Source organism: Sus scrofa, chromosome 13 (genome assembly GCF_054392235.1).
Source record: "Sus scrofa isolate SSC_HxYL_T2T_F1_AM1 chromosome 13, Sscrofa_HxYL_maternal_Yorkshire_Landrace_v2.0, whole genome shotgun sequence".
In the NCBI taxonomy this organism is placed as follows: domain Eukaryota; kingdom Metazoa; phylum Chordata; class Mammalia; order Artiodactyla; family Suidae; genus Sus; species Sus scrofa.
The window spans coordinates 695,761-710,143 of record NC_139395.1 but is presented as its reverse complement, the minus strand read 5'-3'; positions in this window follow the sequence as shown (position 1 = coordinate 710,143).

The window sequence follows — 14,383 nt, the reverse complement described above, 5'->3', positions numbered from 1 at the left end:
CGAGCTTCTGGGAGCTGCCTTCTCGAAAGGGAAACTCTCCTCGGGAAAGCAAGCTCAGCCCCAGTGCGTGTGTGCTCAGCAAAGCAGCGCTTGCCGGATTCGCCCCTAGGCCTGTGCTCGCCCTTCGGCCTAGGAGGGTCTGGGCTGCCTCACGCTCCCTGTGCACCGGTGCTTGGCCGAGGGTCACCGGAGCTGGAAACCACCTCCAAACGTGCTCTCCTTCAGGGAGAAGGCGGATGGGGTCTGAAAAGGCCTTGTGTGCACTGGCCCCAGCACCCCACCCTCCGCCTGCTCGGGAGGGACCCACCTAGGGCCCATCTCAGAAAGGGCACAAAACGAGCTTCTGGGAGCTGCCTTCTCGAAAGGGAAACTCTCCTCGGGAAAGCAAGCTCAGCCCCAGTGCGTGTTTGCTCAGCAAAGCAGCGCTTGCCGGTTTCGCCCCTAGGCCTGTGCTCTCCCTTCGGCCGAGGAGGGTCTGGGCTGCCTCTTGTTCCCTGTGCGCCGCTGCTTGGCTGAGGGTCACCGGAGCTGGAAACCACCTCCAAACGTGCTCTCCTTCAGGGAGAAGGCGGATGGGGTCTGAAAAGGCCTTGTGTGCACTGGCCCCAGCACCCCACCCTCCGCCTGCTAGGGAGGGACCCACCTAGGGCCCATCTCAGAGAGGGCACAAAACGAGCTTCTGGGAGCTGCCTTCTCGAAAGGGAAACTCTCCTCGGGAAAGCAAGCTCAGCCCCAGTGCGTGTGTGCTCAGCAAAGCAGCGCTTGCCGGTTTCGCCCCTAGGCCTGTGCTCTCCCTTCGGCCTAGGAGGGTCTGGGCTGCCTCTCGTTCCCTGTGCGCCGCTGCTTGGCGGAGTGTCACCGGAGCTGGAAACCACCTCCAAACGTGCTCTCCTTCAGGGAGAAGGCGGATGGGGTCTGAAAAGGCCTTGTGTGCACTGGCCCCAGCACCCCACCCTTCGCCTGCTAGGGAGGGACCCACCTAGGGCCCATCTCAGAAAGGGCACAAAACGAGCTTCTGGGAGCTGCCTTCTCGAAAGGGAAACTCTCCTCGGGAAAGCAAGCTCAGCCCCAGTGCGTGTTTGCTCAGCAAAGCAGCGCTTGCCGGTTTCGCCCCTAGGCCTGTGCTCTCCCTTCGGCCGAGGAGGGTCTGGGCTGCCTCTTGTTCCCTGTGCGCCGCTGCTTGGCGGAGGGTCACCGGAGCTGGAAACCACCTCCAAACGTGCTCTCCTTCAGGGAGAAGGCGGATGGGGTCTGAAAAGGCCTTGTGTGCACTGGCCCCAGCAACCCACCCTCCGCCTGCGAGGGAGGGACCCACCTAGGGCCCATCTCAGAGTGGGCACAAAACGAGCTTCTGGGAGCTGCCTTCTCGAAAGGGAAACTCTCCTCGGGAAAGCAAGCTCAGACCCAGTGCGTGTGTGCTCAGCAAAGCAGCGCTTGCCGGTTTCACCCCTAGGCCTGTGCTCGCCCTTCGGCCTAGGAGGGTCTGTGCTGCCTCTCGTTTCCTGTGCGCCGCTGCATGGCCGAGGGTCACCGGAGCTGGAAACCACCTCCAAACGTGCTCTCCTTCAGGGAGAAGGCGGATGGGGTCTGCAAAGGCCTTGTGTGCACTGGCCCCAGCACCCCACACTCCGCCTGCGAGGGAGGGACCCACCTAGGGCCCATCTCAGAAAGGGCACAAAACGAGCTTCTGGGAGCTGCCTTCTCGAAAGGGATACTCTCCTCGGGAAAGCAAGCTCAGCCCCAGTGCGTGTTTGCTCAGCAATGCAGCGCTTGCCGGTTTCGCCCCTAGGCCTGTGCTCGCCCTTCGGCCTAGGAGGGTCTGGGCAGCCTCCCGCTCCCTGTGCGCCGGTGCTTGGCCGAGGGTCACCGGAGCTGGAAACCACCTCCAAACGTGCTCTCCTTCAGGGAGAAGGCGGATGGGGTCTGCAAAGGCCTTGTGTGCACTGGCCCCAGCACCCCACCCTCCGCCTGCGAGGGAGGGAGCCACCTAGGGCCCATCTCAGAAAGGGCACAAAACGAGATTCTGGGAGCTGCCTTCTCGAAAGGGAAACTCTCCTCGGGAAAGCAAGCTCAGCCCCAGTGCGTGTTTGCTCAGCAAAGCAGCGCTTGCCGGTTTCGCCCCTAGGCCTGTGCTCGCCCTTCGGCCTAGGAGGGTCTGTGCTGCCTCTCGTTCCCTGTGCGCCGCTGCTTGGCCGAGGGTCACCAGAGCTGGAAACCACCTCCAAACGTGCTCTCCTTCAGGGAGAAGGCGGATGGGGTCTGCAAAAGCCTTGTGTGCACTGGCCCCAGCACCCCACCTTCGCCTGCTAGGGAGGGACCCACCTAGGGCCCATCTCAGAGTGGGCACAAAACGAGCTTCTGGGAGCTGCCTTCTCGAAAGGGAAACTCTCCTCGGGAAAGCAAGCTCAGCCCCAGTGCGTGTTTGCTCAGCAAAGCAGCGCTTGCCAGTTTCGCCCCTAGGCCTGTGCTCTCCCTTAGGCCGAGGAGGGTCTGGGCTTCCTCTTGTTCCCTGTGCGCCGCTGCTTGGCTGAGAGTCACCTGAGCTGGAAACCACCTCCAAACGTGCTCTCCTTCAGGGAGAAGGCGGATGGGGTCTGAAAAGGCCTTGTGTGCACTGGCCCCAGCACCCTACCCTCCGCCTGCGAGGGAGGGACCCACCTAGGGCCCATCTCAGAGAGGGCACAAAACGAGCTTCTGGGAGCTGCCTTCTCGAAAGGGAAACTCTCCTCGGGAAAGCAAGCTCAGCCCCAGTGCGTGTTTGCTCAGCAAAGCAGCGCTTGCCGGTTTCGCCCCTAGGCCTGTGCTCGCCCTTCGGCCTAGGATGTTCTGTGCTGCCTCTTGTTCCCTGTGCGCCGCTGCTTGGCCGAGGGTCACCGGAGCTGGAAACCACCTCCAAACGTGCTCTCCTTCAGGGAGAAGGCGGATGGGGTCTGCAAAGGCCTTGTGTGCACTGGCCCCAGCACCCCACCCTCCGCCTGCGAGGGAGGGACCCACCTAGGGCCCATCTCAGAAAGGGCACAAAACGAGCTTCTGGGAGCTGCCTTCTCGAAAGGGAAACTCTCCTCGGGAAAGCAAGCTCAGCCCCAGTGCGTGTTTGCTCAGCAAAGCAGCGCTTGCCGGTTTCGCCCCTAGGCCTGTGCTCGCCCTTCGGCCTAGGAGGGTCTGGGCTGCCTCCCGCTCCCTGTGCGCCGGTGCTTGGCGGAGGGTCACCGGAGCTGGAAACCACCTCCAAACGTGCTCTCCTTCAGGGAGAAGGCGGATGGGGTCTGCAAAGGCCTTGTGTGCACTGGCCCCAGCACCCCACCCTTCGCCTGCTAGGGAGGGACCCACCTAGGGCCCATCTCAGAAAGGGCACAAAACGAGCTTCTGGGAGCTGCCTTCTCGAAAGGGAAACTCTCCTCGGGAAAGCAAGCTCAGCCCCAGTGCGTGTTTGCTCAGCAAAGCAGCGCTTGCCGGTTTCGCCCCTAGGCCTGTGCTCTCCCTTCGGCCGAGGAGGGTCTGGGCTGCCTCTTGTTCCCTGTGCGCCGCTGCTTAGCTGATTGTCACTGGAGCTGGAAACCACCTCCAAACGTGCTCTCCTTCAGGGAGAAGGCGGATGGGGTCTGAAAAGGCCTTGTGTGCACTGGCCCCAGCACCCCACCCTCCGCCTGCGAGGGAGGGACCCACCTAGGGCCCATCTCAGAGAGGGCACAAAACGAGCTTCTGGGAGCTGCCTTCTCGAAAGGGAAACTCTCCTCAGGAAAGCAAGCTCAGCCCCAGTGCGTGTTTGCTCAGCAAAGCAGCGCTTGCTGGTTTCGCCCCTAGGCCTGTGCTCGCCCTTCGGCCTAGGAGGTCTGGGCTGCCTCTCGTTCCCTGTGCGCCGGTGCTTGGCCGAGGGTCACAGGAGCTGGAAACCACCTCCAAACGTGCTCTCCTTCAGGGAGAAGGCGGATGGGGTCTGCAAAGGCCTTGTGTGCACTGGCCCCAGCACCCCACCCTCCGCCTGCGAGGGAGGGACCCACCTAGGGCCCATCTCAGAAAGGGCACAAAACGAGCTTCTGGGAGCTGCCTTCTCGAAAGGGAAACTCTCCTCAGGAAAGCAAGCTCAGCCCCAGTGCGTGTGTGCTCAGCAAAGCAGCGCTTGCTGGTTTCGCCCCTAGGCCTGTGCTCGCCCTTCGGCCTAGGAGGGTCTGGGCTGCCTCTCGTTCCCTGTGCGCCGCTGCTTGGCTGAGGGTCACAGGAGCTGGAAACCACCTCCAAACGTGCTCTCCTTCAGGGAGAAGGCGGATGGGGTCTGCAAAGGCCTTGTGTGCACTGGCCCCAGCACCCCACCCTCCGCCTGCGAGGGAGGGACCCACCTAGGGCCCATCTCAGATTGGGCACAAAACGAGCTTCTGGGAGCTGCCTTCTCGAAAGGGAAACTCTCCTCGGGAAAGCAAGCTCAGCCCCAGTGCGTGTGTGCTCAGCAAAGCAGCGCTTGCCGGTTTCGCCCCTAGGCCTGTGCTCGCCCTTCGGCCTAGGAGGGTCTGGGCTGCCTCACGCTCCCTGTGCACCGGTGCTTGGCCGAGGGTCACCGGAGCTGGAAACCACCTCCAAACGTGCTCTCCTTCAGGGAGAAGGCGGATGGGGTCTGCAAAGGCCTTGTGTGCACTGGCCCCATCACCCCACCCTCCGCCTGCGAGGGAGGGATCCACCTAGGGCCCATCTCAGAGTGGGCACAAAACGAGCTTCTGGGAGCTGCCTTCTCGAAAGGGAAACTCTCCTCGGGAAAGCAAGCTCAGCCCCAGTGCGTGTGTGCTCAGCAAAGCAGCGCTTGCCGGTTTCGCCCCTAGGCCTGTGCTCGCCCTTCGGCCTAGGAGGGTCTGGGCTGCCTCACGCTCCCTGTGCACCGGTGCTTGGCCGAGGGTCACCGGAGCTGGAAACCACCTCCAAACGTGCTCTCCTTCAGGGAGAAGGCGGATGGGGTCTGCAAAGGCCTTGTGTGCACTGGCCCCAGCACCCCACCCTTCGCCTGCTAGGGAGGGACCCACCTAGGGCCCATCTCAGAAAGGGCACAAAACGAGCTTCTGGGAGCTGCCTTCTCGAAAGGGAAACTCTCCTCGGGAAAGCAAGCTCAGCCCCAGTGCGTGTTTGCTCAGCAAAGCAGCGCTTGCCGGTTTCGCCCCTAGGCCTGTGCTCTCCCTTCGGCCGAGGAGGGTCTGGGCTGCCTCTTGTTCCCTGTGCGCCGCTGCTTAGCTGATTGTCACCGGAGCTGGAAACCACCTCCAAACGTGCTCTCCTTCAGGGAGAAGGCGGATGGGGTCTGAAAAGGCCTTGTGTGCACTGGCCCCAGCACCCCACCCTCCGCCTGCGAGGGAGGGACCCACCTAGGGCCCATCTCAGAGAGGGCACAAAACGAGCTTCTGGGAGCTGCCTTCTCGAAAGGGAAACTCTCCTCAGGAAAGCAAGCTCAGCCCCAGTGCGTGTTTGCTCAGCAAAGCAGCGCTTGCTGGTTTCGCCCCTAGGCCTGTGCTCGCCCTTCGGCCTAGGAGGTCTGGGCTGCCTCTCGTTCCCTGTGCGCCGGTGCTTGGCCGAGGGTCACAGGAGCTGGAAACCACCTCCAAACGTGCTCTCCTTCAGGGAGAAGGCGGATGGGGTCTGCAAAGGCCTTGTGTGCACTGGCCCCAGCACCCCACCCTCCGCCTGCGAGGGAGGGACCCACCTAGGGCCCATCTCAGAAAGGGCACAAAACGAGCTTCTGGGAGCTGCCTTCTCGAAAGGGAAACTCTCCTCGGGAAAGCAAGCTCAGCCCCAGTGCGTGTTTGCTCAGCAAAGCAGCGCTTGCGGGTTTCGCCCCTAGGCCTGTGCTCTCCCTTCGGCCGAGGAGGGTCTGGGCTGCCTCTTGTTCCCTGTGCGCTGCTGCTTGGCCGAGGGTCACCGGAGCTGGAAACAACCTCCAAACGTGCTCTCCTTCAGGGAGAAGGCGGATGGGGTCTGCAAAGGCCTTGTGTGCACTGGCCCCAGCACCCCACCCTTCGCCTGCTAGGGAGAGACCCACCTAGGGCCCATCTCAGAAAGGGCACCAAACGAGCTTCTGGGAGCTGCCTTCTCGAAAGGGAAACTCTCCACGGGAAAGCAAGCTCAGCCCCAGTGCGTGTTTGCTCAGCAAAGCAGCGCTTGCCGGTTTCGCCCCTAGGCCTGTGCTCTCCCTTCGGCCGAGGAGGGTCTGGGCTGCCTCTTGTTCCCTGTGCGCCGCTGCTTGGCTGACGGTCACCGGAGCTGGAAACCACCTCCAAACGTGCTCTCCTTCAGGGAGAAGGCAGATGGGGTCTGAAAAGGCCTTGTGTGCACTGGCCCCAGCACCCCACACTCCGCCTGCGAGGGAGGGACCCACCTATGGCCCATCTCAGAAAGGGCACAAAACGAGCTTCTGGGAGCTGCCTTCTCGAAAGGGAAACTCTCCTCGGGAAAGCAAGCTCAGCCCCAGTGCGTGTTTGCTCAGCAAAGCAGCGCTTGCCGGTTTCGCCCCTAGGCCTGTGCTCGCCATTCGGCCTAGGAGGGTCTGGGCTGCCTCCCGCTCCCTGTGCGCCGCTGCTTGGCTGAGGGTCACCGGAGGTGGAAACCACCTCCAAACGTGCTCTCCTTCAGGGAGAAGGCGGATGGGGTCTGAAAAGGCCTTGTGTGCACTGGCCCCAGCACCCCACACTCCGCCTGCGAGGGAGGGACCCACCTAGGGCCCATCTCAGAAAGGGCACAAAACGAGCTTCTGGGAGCTGCCTTCTCGAAAGGGAAACTCTCCTCGGGAAAGCAAGCTCAGCCCCAGTGCGTGTGTGCTCAGCAAAGCAGCGCTTGCCGGTTTCGCCCCTAGGCCTGTGCTCGCCATTCGGCCTAGGAGGGTCTGGGCTGCCTCACGCTCCCTGTGCACCGGTGCTTGGCCGAGGGACACCGGAGGTGGAAACCACCTCCAAACGTGCTCTCCTTCAGGGAGAAGGCGGATGGGGTCTGAAAAGGCCTTGTGTGCACTGGCCCCAGCACCCCACCCTCCGCCTGCTCGGGAGGGACCCACCTAGGGCCCATCTCAGAAAGGGCACAAAACGAGCTTCTGGGAGCTGCCTTCTCGAAAGGGAAACTCTCCTCGGGAAAGCAAGCTCAGCCCCAGTGCGTGTGTGCTCAGCAAAGCAGCGCTTGCCGGTTTCGCCCCTAGGCCTGTGCTCGCCCTTCGGCCGAGGAGGGTCTGGGCTGCCTCTCGTTCCCTGTGCGCCGCTGCTTAGCTGATGGTCACCGGAGCTGGAAACCACCTCCAAACGTGCTCTCCTTCAGGGAGAAGGCGGATGGGGTCTGCAAAGGCCTTGTGTGCACTGGCCCCAGCACCCCACCATCCGCCTGCTCGGGAGGGACCCACCTAGGGCCCATCTCAGAAAGGGCACAAAACGAGCTTCTGGGAGCTGCCTTCTCGAAAGGGAAACTCTCCTCGGGAAAGCAAGCTCAGCCCCAGTGCGTGTTTGCTCAGCAAAGCAGCGCTTGCAGGTTTCGCCCCTAGGCCTGTGCTCTCCCTTCGGCAGGGAGGGTCTGGGCTGCCTCTTGTTCCCTGTGCGCCGCTGCTTGGCTGAGGGTCACCGGAGCTGGAAACCACCTCCAAACGTGCTCTCCTTCAGGGAGAAGGCGGATGGGGTCTGAAAAGGCCTTGTGTGCACTGGCCCCAGCACCCCACCCTCCGCCTGCGAGGGAGGGACCCACCTAGGGCCCATCTCAGAGAGGGCACAAAACGAGCTTCTGGGAGCTGCCTTCTCAAAAGAGAAACTCTCCTCGGGAAAGCAAGCTCAGCCCCAGTGCGTGTTTGCTCAGCAAAGCAGCGCTTGCGGGTTTCGCCCCTAGGCCTGTGCTCGCCCTTCGGCCTAGGAGGGTCTGGGCTGCCTCCCGCTCCCTGTGCGCCGGTGCTTGGCCGAGGGTCACCGGAGCTGGAAACCACCTCCAAACGTGCTCTCCTTCAGGGAGAAGGCGGATGGGGTCTGAAAAGGCCTTGTGTGCACTGGCCCCAGCACCCCACCCTCCGCCTGCGAGGGAGGGACCCACCTAGGGCCCATCTCAGAGAGGGCACAAAACGAGCTTCTGGGAGCTGCCTTCTCGAAAGGGAAACTCTCCTCGGGAAAGCAAGCTCAGCCCCAGTGCGTGTTTGCTCAGCAAAGCAGCGCTTGCCGGTTTCGCCCCTAGGCCTGTGCTCGCCCTTCGGCCTAGGAGGGTCTGGGCTGCCTCCCGCTCCCTGTGCGCCGGTGCTTGGCCGAGGGTCACCGGAGCTGGAAACCACCTCCAAACGTGCTCTCCTTCAGGGAGAAGGCGGATGGGGTCTGAAAAGGCCTTGTGTGCACTGGCCCCAGCACCCCACCCTCCGCCTGCTAGGGAGGGACCCACCTAGGGCCCATCTCAGAAAGGGCACAAAACGAGCTTCTGGGAGCTGCCTTCTCGAAAGGGAAACTCTCCTCGGGAAAGCAAGCTCAGCCCCAGTGCGTGTGTGCTCAGCAAAGCAGCGCTTGCCGGTTTCGCCCCTAGGCCTGTGCTCGCCCTTATGCCTAGGAGGGTCTGGGCTGCCTCACGCTCCCTGTGCACCGGTGCTTGGCCGAGGGTCACCGGAGCTGGAAACCACCTCCAAACGTGCTCTCCTTCAGGGAGAAGGCGGATGGGGTCTGAAAAGGCCTTGTGTGCACTGGCCCCAGCACCCCACACTCCGCCTGCTCGGGAGGGACCCACCTAGGGCCCATCTCAGAAAGGGCACAAAACGAGCTTCTGGGAGCTGCCTTCTCGAAAGGGAAACTCTCCTCGGGAAAGCAAGCTCAGCCCCAGTGCGTGTGTGCTCAGCAAAGCAGCGCTTGCCGGTTTCGCCCCTAGGCCTGTGCTCGCCCTTCGGCCTAGGAGGGTCTGTGCTGCCTCTCGTTCCCTGTGCGCCGCTGCTTGGCCGAGGGTCACCGGAGCTGGAAACCACCTCCAAACGTGCTCTCCTTCAGGGAGAAGGCGGATGGGGTCTGCAAAGGCCTTGTGTTCACTGGCCCCAGCACCCCACCCTCCGCCTGCTAGGGAGGGACCCACCTAGGGCCCATCTCAGAAAGGGCACAAAACGAGCTTCTGGGAGCTGCCTTCTCGAAAGGGAAACTCTCCTCGGGAAAGCAAGCTCAGCCCCAGTGCGTGTTTGCTCAGCAAAGCAGCGCTTGCCGGTTTCGCCCCTAGGCCTGTGCTCTCCCTTCGGCAGGGAGGGTCTGGGCTGCCTCTTGTTCCCTGTTCGCCGCTGCTTGGCTGAGGGTCACCGGAGCTGGAAACCACCTCCAAACGTGCTCTCCTTCAGGGAGAAGGCGGATGGGGTCTGAAAAGCCCTTGTGTGCACTGGCCCCAGCACCCCACCCTCCGCCTGCGAGGGAGGGACCCACCTAGGGCCCATCTCAGAGAGGGCACAAAACGAGCTTCTGGGAGCTGCCTTCTCAAAAGGGAAACTCTCCTCGGGAAAGCAAGCTCAGCCCCAGTGCGTGTGTGCTCAGCAAAGCAGCGCTTGCCGGTTTCGCCCCTAGGCCTGTGCTCGCCCTTATGCCTAGGAGGGTCTGGGCTGCCTCACGCTCCCTGTGCACCGGTGCTTGGCCGAGGGTCACCGGAGCTGGAAACCACCTCCAAACGTGCTCTCCTTCAGGGAGAAGGCGGATGGGGTCTGAAAAGGCCTTGTGTGCACTGGCCCCAGCACCCCACCCTCCGCCTGCGAGGGAGGGACCCACCTAGGGCCCATCTCAGAAAGGGCACAAAACGAGCTTCTGGGAGCTGCCTTCTCGAAAGGGAAACTCTCCTAGGGAAAGCAAGCTCAGCCCCAGTGCGTGTGTGCTCAGCAAAGCAGCGCTTGCCGGTTTCGCCCCTAGGCCTGTGCTCTCCCTTCGGCAGGGAGGGTCTGGGCTGCCTCTTGTTCCCTGTTCGCCGCTGCTTGGCTGAGGGTCACCGGAGCTGGAAACCACCTCCAAACGTGCTCTCCTTCAGGGAGAAGGCGGATGGGGTCTGAAAAGGCCTTGTGTGCACTGGCCCCAGCACCCCACCCTCCGCCTGCTCGGGAGGGACCCACCTAGGGCCCATCTCAGAGAGGGCACAAAACGAGCTTCTGGGAGCTGCCTTCTCAAAAGGGAAACTCTCCTCGGGAAAGCAAGCTCAGCCCCAGTGCGTGTGTGCTCAGCAAAGCAGCGCTTGCCGGTTTCGCCCCTAGGCCTGTGCTCGCCCTTATGCCTAGGAGGGTCTGGGCTGCCTCACGCTCCCTGTGCACCGGTGCTTGGCCGAGGGTCACCGGAGCTGGAAACCACCTCCAAACGTGCTCTCCTTCAGGGAGAAGGCGGATGGGGTCTGAAAAGGCCTTGTGTGCACTGGCCCCAGCACCCCACCCTCCGCCTGCGAGGGAGGGACCCACCTAGGGCCCATCTCAGAAAGGGCACAAAACGAGCTTCTGGGAGCTGCCTTCTCGAAAGGGAAACTCTCCTCGGGAAAGCAAGCTCAGCCCCAGTGCGTGTGTGCTCAGCAAAGCAGCGCTTGCCAATTTCACACCTAGGCCTGTGCTCGCCCTTCGGCCTAGGAGGGTCTGTGCTGCCTCTCGTTCCCTGTGCGCCGGTGCTTGGCCGAGGGTCACCGGAGCTGGAAACCACCTCCAAACGTGCTCTCCTTCAGGGAGAAGGCGGATGGGGTCTGAAAAGTCCTTGTGTGCACTGGCCCCAGCACCCCACCATCCGCCTGCTAGGGAGGGACCCACCTAGGGCCCATCTCAGAAAGGGCACAAAACGAGCTTCTGGGAGCTGCCTTCTCGAAAGGGAAACTCTCCTCGGGAAAGCAAGCTCAGCCCCAGTGCGTGTTTGCTCAGCAAAGCAGCGCTTGCCGGTTTCGCCCCTAGGCCTGTGCTCTCCGTTCGGCAGGGAGGGTCTGGGCTGCCTCTTGTTCCCTGTGCGCCGCTGCTTGGCTGAGGGTAACCGGAGCTGGAAACCACCTCCAAACGTGCTCTCCTTCAGGGAGAAGGCGGATGGGGTCTGAAAAGGCCTTGTGTGCACTGGCCCCAGCACCCCACCCTCCGCCTGCGAGGGAGGGACCCACCTAGGGCCCATCTCAGAGAGGGCACAAAACGAGCTTCTGGGAGCTGCCTTCTCAAAAGGGAAACTCTCCTCGGGAAAGCAAGCTCAGCCCCAGTGCGTGTGTGCTCAGCAAAGCAGCGCTTGCCGGTTTCGCCCCTAGGCCTGTGCTCGCCCTTCGGCCTAGGAGGGTCTGGGCTGCCTCCCGCTCCCTGTGCGCCGGTGCTTGGCCGAGGGTCACCGGAGCTGGAAACCACCTCCAAACGTGCTCTCCTTCAGGGAGAAGGCGGATGGGGTCTGAAAAGGCCTTGTGTGCACTGGCCCCAGCACCCCACCCTCCGCCTGCGAGGGAGGGACCCACCTAGGGCCCATCTCAGAGAGGGCACAAAACGAGCTTCTGGGAGCTGCCTTCTCGAAAGGGAAACTCTCCTCGGGAAAGCAAGCTCAGCCCCAGTGCGTGTTTGCTCAGCAAAGCAGCGCTTGCCGGTTTCGCCCCTAGGCCTGTGCTCGCCCTTCGGCCTAGGAGGGTCTGGGCTGCCTCCCGCTCCCTGTGCGCCGGTGCTTGGCCGAGGGTCACCGGAGCTGGAAACCACCTCCAAACGTGCTCTCCTTCAGGGAGAAGGCGGATGGGGTCTGAAAAGGCCTTGTGTGCACTGGCCCCAGCACCCCACCCTCCGCCTGCGAGGGAGGGACCCACCTAGGGCCCATCTCAGAAAGGGCACAAAACGAGCTTCTGGGAGCTGCCTTCTCGAAAGGGAAACTCTCCTCGGGAAAGCAAGCTCAGCCCCAGTGCGTGTGTGCTCAGCAAAGCAGCGCTTGCCGGTTTCGCCCCTAGGCCTGTGCTCGCCCTTCGGCCTAGGAGGGTCTGGGCTGCCTCACGCTCCCTGTGCACCGGTGCTTGGCCGAGGGTCACCGGAGCTGGAAACCACCTCCAAATGTGCTCTCCTTCAGGGAGAAGACGGATGGGGTCTGAAAAGGCCTTGTGTGCACTGGCCCCAGCACCCCACACTCCGCCTGCTCGGGAGGGACCCACCTAGGGCCCATCTCAGAAAGGGCACAAAACGAGCTTCTGGGAGCTGCCTTCTCAAAAGGGAAACTCTCCTCGGGAAAGCAAGCTCAGCCCCAGTGCGTGTTTGCTCAGCAAAGCAGCGCTTGCCTGTTTCGCCCCTAGGCCTGTGCTCGCCCTTCGGCCTAGGAGGGTCTGTGCTGCCTCTCGTTCCCTGTGCGCCGCTGCTTGGCCGAGGGTCACCGGAGCTGGAAACCACCTCCAAACGTGCTCTCCTTCAGGGAGAAGGCGGATGGGGTCTGAAAAGGCCTTGTGTGCACTGGCCCCAGCACCCCACCCTCCGCCTGCTAGGGAGGGACCCACCTAGGGCCCATCTCAGAAAGGGCACAAAACGAGCTTCTGGGAGCTGCCTTCTCGAAAGGGAAACTCTCCTCGGGAAAGCAAGCTCAGCCCCAGTGCGTGTTTGCTCAGCAAAGCAGCGCTTGCCGGTTTCGCCCCTAGGCCTGTGCTCGCCCTTCGGCCTAGGAGGGTCTGGGCTGCCTCCCGCTCCCTGTGCGCCGGTGCTTGGCCGAGGGTCACCGGAGCTGGAAACCACCTCCAAACGTGCTCTCCTTCAGGGAGAAGGCGGATGGGGTCTGAAAAGGCCTTGTGTGCACTGGCCCCAGCACCCCACCCTTCGCCTGCGAGGGAGGGACCCACCTACGGCCCATCTCAGAAAGGGCACAAAACGAGCTTCTGGGAGCTGCCTTCTCGAAAGGGAAACTCTCCTCGGGAAAGCAAGCTCAGCCCCAGTGCGTGTGTGCTCAGCAAAGCAGCGCTTGCCGGTTTCGCCCCTAGGCCTGTGCTCGCCCTTCGGCCTAGGAGGGTCTGGGCTGCCTCACGCTCCCTGTGCACCGGTGCTTGGCCGAGGGTCACCGGAGCTGGAAACCACCTCCAAATGTGCTCTCCTTCAGGGAGAAGACGGATGGGGTCTGAAAAGGCCTTGTGTGCACTGGCCCCAGCACCCCACACTCCGCCTGCTCGGGAGGGACCCACCTAGGGCCCATCTCAGAAAGGGCACAAAACGAGCTTCTGGGAGCTGCCTTCTCAAAAGGGAAACTCTCCTCGGGAAAGCAAGCTCAGCCCCAGTGCGTGTTTGCTCAGCAAAGCAGCGCTTGCCTGTTTCGCCCCTAGGCCTGTGCTCGCCCTTCGGCCTAGGAGGGTCTGTGCTGCCTCTCGTTCCCTGTGCGCCGCTGCTTGGCCGAGGGTCACCGGAGCTGGAAACCACCTCCAAACGTGCTCTCCTTCAGGGAGAAGGCGGATGGGGTCTGAAAAGGCCTTGTGTGCACTGGCCCCAGCACCCCACCCTCCGCCTGCTAGGGAGGGACCCACCTAGGGCCCATCTCAGAAAGGGCACAAAACGAGCTTCTGGGAGCTGCCTTCTCGAAAGGGAAACTCTCCTCGGGAAAGCAAGCTCAGCCCCAGTGCGTGTTTGCTCAGCAAAGCAGCGCTTGCCGGTTTCGCCCCTAGGCCTGTGCTCTCCCTTCGGCCGAGGAGGGTCTGGGCTGCCTCTTGTTCCCTGTGCGCCGCTGCTTGGCTGAGGGTCACCGGAGCTGGAAACCACCTCCAAACGTGCTCTCCTTCATGGAGAAGGCGGATGGGGTCTGCAAAGGCCTTGTGTGCACTGGCCCCAGCACCCCACCCTCCGCCTGCGAGGGAGGGACCCACCTACGGCCCATCTCAGAAAGGTCACAAAACGAGCTTCTGGGAGCTGCCTTCTCGAAAGGGAAACTCTCCTCGGGAAAGCAAGCTCAGCCCCAGTGCGTGTGTGCTCAGCAAAGCAGCGCTTGCCGGTTTCGAACCCTAGGCCTGTGATCGCCCTTATGCCTAGGAGGGTCTGGGCTGCCTCACGCTCCCTGTGCACCGGTGCTTGGCCGAGGGTCACCGGAGCTGGAAACCACCTCCAAACGTGCTCTCCTTCAGGGAGAAGGCGGATGGGGTCTGAAAAGGCCTTGTGTGCACTGGCCCCAGCACCCCACCCTCCGCCTGCTAGGGAGGGACCCACCTAGGGCCCATCTCAGAAAGGGCACAAAACGAGCTTCTGGGAGCTGCCTTCTCGAAAGGGAAACTCTCCTCGGGAAAGCAAGCTCAGCCCCAGTGCGTGTTTGCTCAGCAAAGCAGCGCTTGCCGGTTTCGCCCCTAGGCCTGTGCTCGCCCTTCGGCCGAGGAGGGTCTGGGCTGCCTCTTGTTCCCTGTGCGCCGCTGCTTGGCTGAGGGTCACCGGATCTGGAAACCACCTCCAAACGTGCTCTCCTTCAGGGAGAAGGCGGATGGGGTCTGAAAAGGCCTTGTGTGCACTGGCCCCAGCACC